General features: G+C 39.1%; 1 long non-coding RNA gene across 1 annotated transcript; it reads left to right on the top strand.

The window, feature by feature from the left end:
• The first annotated feature begins 1,397 nt into the window (after positions 1-1,397).
• Positions 1,398-8,021, top strand: LOC135910137 (uncharacterized). The gene is made up of 4 exons (XR_010566918.1): positions 1,398-1,479; positions 3,858-3,944; positions 7,151-7,258; positions 7,860-8,021. It is a non-coding gene; the product is annotated as an uncharacterized lncRNA (long non-coding RNA).
• Positions 8,022-8,996: the final 975 nt, after the last annotated feature.

Raw genomic sequence — 8,996 nt, 5'->3', positions numbered from 1 at the left:
AACAAGGCCAATGTTTACTACTCTGCCAGGCGGAAAAATTTCTACGAGATTCTACGTCGCTTAGTGTATTCAGGCAATACAGGGCATGAGCTTTCCGGTATATCAAATGTCGCATATGAATAGGTTGATACGTGCGCATTTGATAGATGATGCAATGCAATGGGACGGCAGGAGTGACTGTTGCGCTATAGCAAAAAATACTTTCACCTGAAACGCTACATATATGAAATATGTGGTTAGTACTTTGGGTACTTATTTAGGCTGAAATGATCATACGAGTTTACACGGCATTTTCATCATCCTTCTAAAAAATAGAGTTTTCTCTCCAAAAGAAAACACATTTATTCTCTGTTTATTTGCTACGATAACAGATGAGCGCTTTGCACTTCCTAAATAAAGTGTTTTTTCTCAGTTATCGCAAATACAGAGAGAGTGTGCCCAACGGCCTCCACTCTCATTTGGTAAAAAGTTATCTAACTAGATAAGAAAGAGCTTCACAAGTTCAAATACAGCAAATTCAGTGGCACCATAGAACCGAAATTGAGGACAATAAGGGGAACGGAGACGCGGAATTTTCTATTAGAACATTGCCTAGCAAACAGTGAAAGACCCACGGAATGCATATATCATAAAAGCTTTTTTTAGACATTTTGTTTCAGTTTGTTGTCTCTTTTCTTCGTATAGTTCCTACTAACACAAGACGGAGCCATTTTGTTCCCCTTATTATTGTCTCTTATGGCTAGAGGATGCTCCGGCATTTGCGCACTTGATGCCACGACGTACATAGGAGGATTTAGTAGTGGCTTAAGTTGGCAGGCAATCTTGCGGTGATAATATTAATGCACATCCAGCGCCATGGCTGCGAAGTGGCACTGGCTGACCCTCCCAAGGCTAATATTGTGCAAACACAAACATATCTGAGCAATTTGATGGCAGAGTGGTCATTACGGCAATAGTTACGTAAAATACCACACGTCTAACGTGGAAAAACAGGGCTCGGCTTCCGCCTGGATCAAGCAGTACTTTCTCAGAATTTTTTTTCTCATTTGGCTTGCGCATTTTCCGCAATTTTTCAAAAAATATATAAATATACCTTGTTTATTTGTTACACATAACCATAAAAATACAGCCCCTTTGAAGAGCATTACACAGCCTCTTCAACCGCAATACAGACTGCAGGCATGACTTCGTTACGGGGGGCTGCCTTCCACCTATGTATCCCGGGGTTTCGAAATGTGTCGTGTCCTGTGATTGCTGTCGCAGCCGGCCAAACAACACTGGTCAACTAGTTTTGCAAGGTGGCAGCAAACCTCCCAAATTTTCGGGACCATATTTAGCACAAAGCTGGTAATGGCTGCTAAAATCTGTGAACCGCTAAAAAGTTATTTTTATTTCCAGACGATCAAGATTGCAACGTTCCCAAATGCCGCGGTCAGAAGCTGGTTTGTCCAACGAAGGACACTTGTTCTTGCTTCTGCAGTAAGGCAATTGTTTCTATTTTCTGACTAAGATCTTCATTTGTTAAGTCTACAATACATTGCTCATTTAATACACAACTGCTCAAGGTTAAAGGCGCCGTCCTTGGTTTATGGGGCGAGCGCGATTGTATTAGTCGTCTCTTGAACCGCACAAATGAATGAAGTAAGTTTCGTAGCAATACAAATTGTTGAGAAAAATTGCGCTATAGTAATCAAGAAGGATATGAAATGAGGTACGTGTTTCTTGATCTATGAGTGCGTCTATCAGTCATAGATCAGGTGTGGGCAATCTATCAGGTGTGGGCAATATTAATGAGACATTTCATTCAGTGGCCGTAACAGGTAAAATATTTACCAAGCTAAATAACCCCGGCTGATAGTTTATGGGGACATCTAGACATAAATGGAACCGAATCTCGGATAGTCTTTATTAGGACATAGTCTCTATGGTCTGCCATAAACTTCTATGAAATGGTCGACTACAACTCAGCAAACTCGAACATCCGAATACCGCAGAACTTCTACGAACTCAGTCTACCTTGTATTTTATATGTTGCTGATGAATGATACGGATGTTCTCAAAGGAAATGTGTACTAAACAAAATGCACCTAACCTGTGCTCGATATACAAACGAAATTGTTCGGAGACAACCTACTGGTGTTTAACACGCGGCAAGCAGAACGCGTTGATGGAAACCATGCTTCGCCAATTCTCACGACGGTTAGATTTTAAAGTGTTAGCATACAACATACGCAAGCGAAACTAAGAATAAAACGCCGTTTCTGAAGAGTCCCAAAACAAAGCAAAAATTCTTCAGACCTAACCCATATATTGTAATGTACAATGGTGCGTTCCAAACTAGGAAATCAGACTGCTTGTAAAGCTTATTCCACAAGTCGGGCTAAAATGCACCACGTGCTCGCACATGATTTAAAATGCCATATAACGTGGAAGGTTGCTCGTAATAAGTTCTGCAAGCGCCTTCAAAACGCTGATGGATAAAAGCAATGCGCCGGTGAAAATACTGGTGCGCTTGATATTAGTCGCAATAATGAAACTGCATGCACTCTTTGGCATTCACCGATATTAGAAACATCACTGAAAGAACGAATGCGCGGGATCATAAAATTATACAACCCCGCAGAAATTCTGCTCCTTCACTACTGCTGTCAAATACAACGTATGCTTCAGAGACAACTAAAGCGAAAATATTGAGTTGTTGATCCGGCAACACATTATAGTAGTTTAGGCGATACCTCATGTCGAAGTTTGATATTGGCAGGTTTTCCAATGTACCAAAAAGTGTAACCCTTTACACTTTCGTCGGGATTTTATATGATGCATTGAGCTACCCGTAGAAGTGCTCTAACGGAAGTTCTTTGCAGCGTGTGCAGAAACTGGGTCAAATTTAACGGTATATTTGGTGCCTTTACGAAAACAATGAGAAGGGATTCACAATTGTTAGCACCGATAGAACACAAAGCTTGTTGCAATGTGGCATCTGCTAGTTCAGTAATGACAGAGTAAACTAATTTTAGGTGCTGTTGATTAGGTTAAGGAAATGCTTGGAGTTGTCACGTTTACTAAGATGTTCTTTTGAAACGCAGGGATCAAATTCTCAAAAGTTAGATTTCAGCATTTGGATCAGGTTAGGTAAACCTACATTAGAATGACTTTTGCCAAGACCAGTGTGTATTCTCGCTTGGGCGTTTATTCACGTTTTCATTTATATGCGCAACTGTATTATGTAGAGAACTGCTTCCTTAATTTTAAACAGGTTAGTACAAAGTGGTCTTTCGGACGTTGAAGTTTACTCGCTCTATTCTTGACTGCTCACAAGAAGAGGAACAAAAAATCTCTAGGTGTGAGAACATATTATCCTTTGTTCTGCGATACCCATATATATATATATATATATAAATATATATATATATATATATATATATATATATATATATATATATATATATATATATATATATATATATATATATATATATATATATATATATATATATATATTTATTTATATATATATATATATATATATATATATATATATGTGTGTGTATCACAAATATATTTAGCAAATTATAGTTAACTACGAATCATCGTTTTCTTGGTTCAATATTTTCCATAATACCACGAACGTAGGCCCTCACAGTACCGCCAACATGCATATAAGCGAAGGAAACTTCGCCAGTTACTCTATAGAATAATTATCGAGGCTGCTCTTTGCAGAGTTGTAACACGGTAAGTTAGTCTAATCACATTGCATGCAAATACAATGAATATTCAATTTCTCGGCACAATTTCCTTAAGTAAGCTTCAAGTGCTGCTAACGAAAATATGCCTGACACATTTGCTTTTCTTTCTAGAGGATGTCCCTTGCGTAGTACCACGGTGCTGTGCTGGAATGAAAAGCACATGTTTAACGAAAGCTGGATGGTGCGAGTGCAAATGCAGTAAGAAATTTGTTCTACCTCAAATTTATTGTGGTATTGTAGACAGTGCACTTCCATTGATATTCTTTTCGGTGGGCGAGATGGCAGACTTCTTTTCCTACATGCGATATATCCTGTGCTGCTAACCTCCACAAGAAAATTTTCTCCTAAAAGCGATAAAATATTTTTCTAGATTTTACTAGATTTTCTAGATTTCTCTTGTCTTTTACAAAATATGGTTGTTATGCAGGTTGTCAACATGAGTTCTGTAGATATATATTCTGAAATATTGAAAATGAACTACAACATTTGATGAATAGGTTTATTGCTAAGCTCGTTCAAAATTCTCAAATAATGAAGTCACTATACAGCACCTAAATGATTTGACAGTACAAGTTATGGAAACAACACAGCCTCCTGTTAAAGCCATATTTTCAGTAGAATACATCAGCACGCGTACGATTAGTGGTTGTAGAAAATGCGTTGCAAGAGCAAAATTCGAAGATTACACGTAGCGTTGTCTAGATGTTAAGAAAGTCGGGCGCCTCACCTTTCCTATAGAGTTCAGAAAAGTCAAAGTAGTATGCCCCTTCACGACACCAATCTAAAATACGTGGCTACTTTTTGGTGCATGCTAGCTGACTGAGTAACCACCATCTCATTGACACACTCGCACAGCTTTTGCAGCAAAGCACTACAATACACGACAAATGTTTCCGTTTCCTCAAAAGCGAAACTCGCCTAAACGCACGAAAAACATAACCACTGCAACGCTTCCCAAGGTTCTGCCTATGAGGGGCTCCCACTAAATTTTAGTATGAGTCTGAATAGCCTCCTGTTTTGCACCACGTTCAATGAATTCTAATGCCAGAGTGAATCTACACACTACAATGAACTTGCGAGCAGCACAGACAACAGCCCATTACTCCTCAAAAACATCTTCGCAACATGAAAGTAACTCGCATAGCGTTTAGGGACGTCATCACCCGTTGCAAAGTTAGGGTGCTGATGACTTTATCTTAAATGTCATTTTAATGGCAAACAATTCCTTCTCACTCATGTGTTTACAACAAAGATGCAATCACACCAGGAGTGTTTTCACCTCCTTTCCCCCATACAGTCTTTTGTTTCAATTGCAACTACCTAATATTTGTTAAAATCCAAGTTATAAACCCGGCCTGGCACAGCAGCACAGCTGCTATAGGTATGAGTAGATGAGAAAGTGGTCATGATCGTTCCTTGTACTGAATGCCTTTTGAAAAGTAGACAACATTCAATCAAAGTCATAACCACTCAGTATGTTGCCTCATAATATTGCGTACGAAGGAGCTCCTCATGTTCCAAGTCATACTATCATTCTATATTATAGTGATAATCTACGAGCAAACAATAAGACACCATCAGCTATCTAGATGGCTTGAAAATTTGCGACCTATAAGAAGCAGGTGTCCACATTGAAGAGAAATTAGTGCTAAAGCCAATATGGTTCTTTACAAATCTTAAGCGACAGATTATTTGCGGACTTCTGGCCTTGCTTTCTAACGCATAGAAATAAGCAGAAGTACAGCATGACAGGAAGAACATGTTGCGGTATACATATCTACGGCATATATTTTAACACAACACTTCCATAAATATGTGCTTAAACGTGATGCAATACTGTGTAATGGTGGCCAGAAATGAAGAATAGGTCTCATAACTATTAGCCACAATAGATGAAGAAAGACGGAGTAGGCGCTAGGGAATGTTGAGAAGTAGTTTGAATAACTAGGGCAATCCCGATTCATCTCAACTTTTGTTAATGCGGAAGGAGTGGTTGCCTTGGTGATGACGCCATCAAGACACCAACACAACAAAAATGTTTTAAGTGTTAAGTGTAAATGGCTGATGCATTGCGAATCGTTGAAATCAAATTCCGTGTGCGAATATTTTGAGACCAAATAGATCACGAATTAAACAACGCCAGAAGTGCATCGAATTGAATATGTAATAAATTTCAAATAAGCAATGGTTGTATTCTATATTTTCCTAGTACACCGTTCATATTCTCACCTTCGCTACATTAGAGTGTTTATGTGATAATGATGCAAGCTATGAAGCGCTTTTTCGCAAGTTGTATGTTCGAAGAAAATAACCACTTTGCACACCCACCTTTCTTTCGAGATTGCTATAACTGCAACTTAATAGGAAATATTTCTCACCCTATGTGATTTAAGTGCTGTCCACAGTATAACTTCTGGTCTTTTGTCTATAATCGGGCAGTCGGCATGAAGTTTATTGCGTATTTGTTTCGATTTTATTTTAGACTTGGGGACTAGAGCACGCTATCAAAAAAGTATATGCAGAGTAATCGCAAACAATTGCAACTTACGAATAGCTACAATTTTGATTCGAAGAACATTGAATATCGCACCAATTAATTTTTTACTGAAAGTTTTTTAACATTTCTACAGCCCTGTTTATTACATTGTATTGGATTTCGTCTACCAAATTAGAGGAAATAGGTTAACATTCATATTGGGGCATGCTGCGTCAAGAGCAGCACGGAATCCAATTCGGCGTCCACGAGATCCATTAAAAAGGTTCCCTCCACGCCTTCGGCTCCACCTTTCTTCTCATCACTGACGCCTCAGTCTGGCTAAGGACTAATAAGAACGCGAGTCATCAGAAGTCTCGTAGAACACGCCGGACCCCAAACCACTGTGATTATTCCGAAAAAAAAAAGAGCACGCAAACTTGATGCGAGCTGAGCGTTAGCGGGTACACATGCTGTTATGCTGTTATGTTATGTTATGTTATGCTGTACACATGTTGTTAGCGGGTACACATGCTGTAATGTGAGCGGATACACATGCTTTTAGCGGGTACACGTGGGGTACCCTGCGTGCACGTGTTACTTGGCGCATACTTGGAAGATGGCGCTAGCAGGAAACTTACACATACTCTTGCTTCTTTTCAATTTTCTCTTTTTTTATTTCGGTGCTGGGCAAGCATCCTGACGAACGTGGCGTTTCGGTCGCAGTATATTTCGGGTCGCTATAGACGCTCAATACTTCATTACGAATGTTTCATTGAGCAATGGTAGGGAAAGTCCGACATGGTGTGTTATAATATTTACTGACTCAAAGGCAGCATCAGCTCAATTTTATTTGAATCAGACACGATGCCTTATTTACGAGAACGTGCTCAACACTGACAGACTTCATTCATTTGGATTACTTTTGCAGTTCCTCATAAACAACATTGCTCAGATCCTTGGGGCTCATATTGCCCAGTATATAACGGCTTCCAGTTGGCTGTGTGTGTTGGCAACGGACCCTGCAAATGCAACTGTGGTGAGTCCTTATTCTTCAACTTCTAGTGGAAGCTTTAGTGGAATGTTTTCAGAAATTATTCTGCAAAGTTTATATTTGCTGACATTTCCGACATTTTTTCTACCACACCATTCTGGTTAATTATTGCTGTACAGTGTTGCTCAGTATGGTCCTGAAGCAGATTCTACCACACCATTCTGGTTAATTATTGCTGTTCAGTGTTGCTCAGTATGGTCCTGAAGCACTTGTTTTACATTATATCTATATCGAAGGTGTTGTACCGAAGATACGCGGGGATAATTATATAAACTGGTGTCAAGGTTTTTCTCATAGTCTCTAAAAATTGGCTACTGATATCTTGATCAGTAAAATAAGAGTAAGTTAAGTTGAATGCCCGTGACAGAAGCCAAATTGCGTATGGTGAAACAAGTTGCATTTTTTTCGAGATAGCTAGACAGACGAACGAGGATTAGTTTTTCAATATCATTGTTCGCTTTGTGTGTGTCGTGAAGTATGCGATACATATATATATATATATATATATATATATATATATATATATATATATATATATACGTAACACAGCATTTCCCATATGCGTTCCATTTTCTCTCTTTTTCAGTTGGCTCTTACAACCCGCATGAGAAGCGGGAATACAAATACTTGTGACGACTTCACCTTCCTACCGTCACTGTTCGTTGACGACCATCCGTTGTAGCAAGTTTCGGTATTTCTAGAGCAATACTTAGACTGAATAAATATGTGAACATAATTTACAAAGATACCCAAGTGCACAGGCGCTAAATGCTTCACACATTGCCTTTGAATAAGCTGCACAAGAGTGAAACGATCGTAGGCATTTAACACGTATTCGAAAGAGCACATATTTCACGTCTTCAAAATGGCGCAATGTTTAATCTGATTACGAGCCTCAATGCCTTCTTTAGATTACAGTTTCAAAATACTAAACAGCCTTTTTACAATTATTATTGAGTTACATACTTCCTATCCATGTGTTCAAGCACAGGCAATGATGATGATGATGTTCAATGTCGTCTATTCGAGTTATCATTATTTTAGACAGACAATTTTGCGACAATAGAATGTAATATTTGCACCGTTATGTCACTAAATTCAGGCAATAACATATCGGCTATTAAAAGAAAATTTGCGGTTTGAAATGTAGAGTTCACTACGCTGTATTTTGGCCGGTTTATGTTGTTATTTCTTCTTGATAGACATTCCACAAGTTACAGATCACAAAGGCGTTCGAAGTCCGACGGCGTTTCTTGGCGAGCAGTACACTGTAGCGTGCAATTGAACATTATGTAGAAGAGTCCACAATTGCAGCATTTTTTCGCCTATTCAGAGTTTTTATAAAGTGGCTACGAGTGTATCGCGAACGTGCTGTATTAAGGCGAAAGCCTTTCTAGGCTCATGGTAACGTTTATTTCAACAGACCTGGCCACCGGAATGTCCGCTGAAGCGTCATCACGCCATATGAAGACGTTAAAGACAGATTAAAGACAGATTAAAGAGCGAAAAATGTTTGATAGCGTCAGTTAGTGAATGATAACGTCATAATAGAGATTGGTAGACGTTAATAATGAACAATAATGACGAATAATGACAGGCACGTACCCAGGATATTTTTTCGGGGGGGGGGGGGGGCGCAACCCAAGGTAATATTTCTCTGCCAATGAGGGGGGTGCCTTTACTACGTACTACGTAAACGTGAATAATGCCCACGGTTCACCAT

This window comes from Dermacentor albipictus, chromosome 7 (assembly GCF_038994185.2).
Source record: "Dermacentor albipictus isolate Rhodes 1998 colony chromosome 7, USDA_Dalb.pri_finalv2, whole genome shotgun sequence".
Classification (NCBI taxonomy): domain Eukaryota; kingdom Metazoa; phylum Arthropoda; class Arachnida; order Ixodida; family Ixodidae; genus Dermacentor; species Dermacentor albipictus.
Note: the sequence above shows the minus strand (reverse complement) of the source record. Positions and strands in the feature narration are given on the sequence as shown.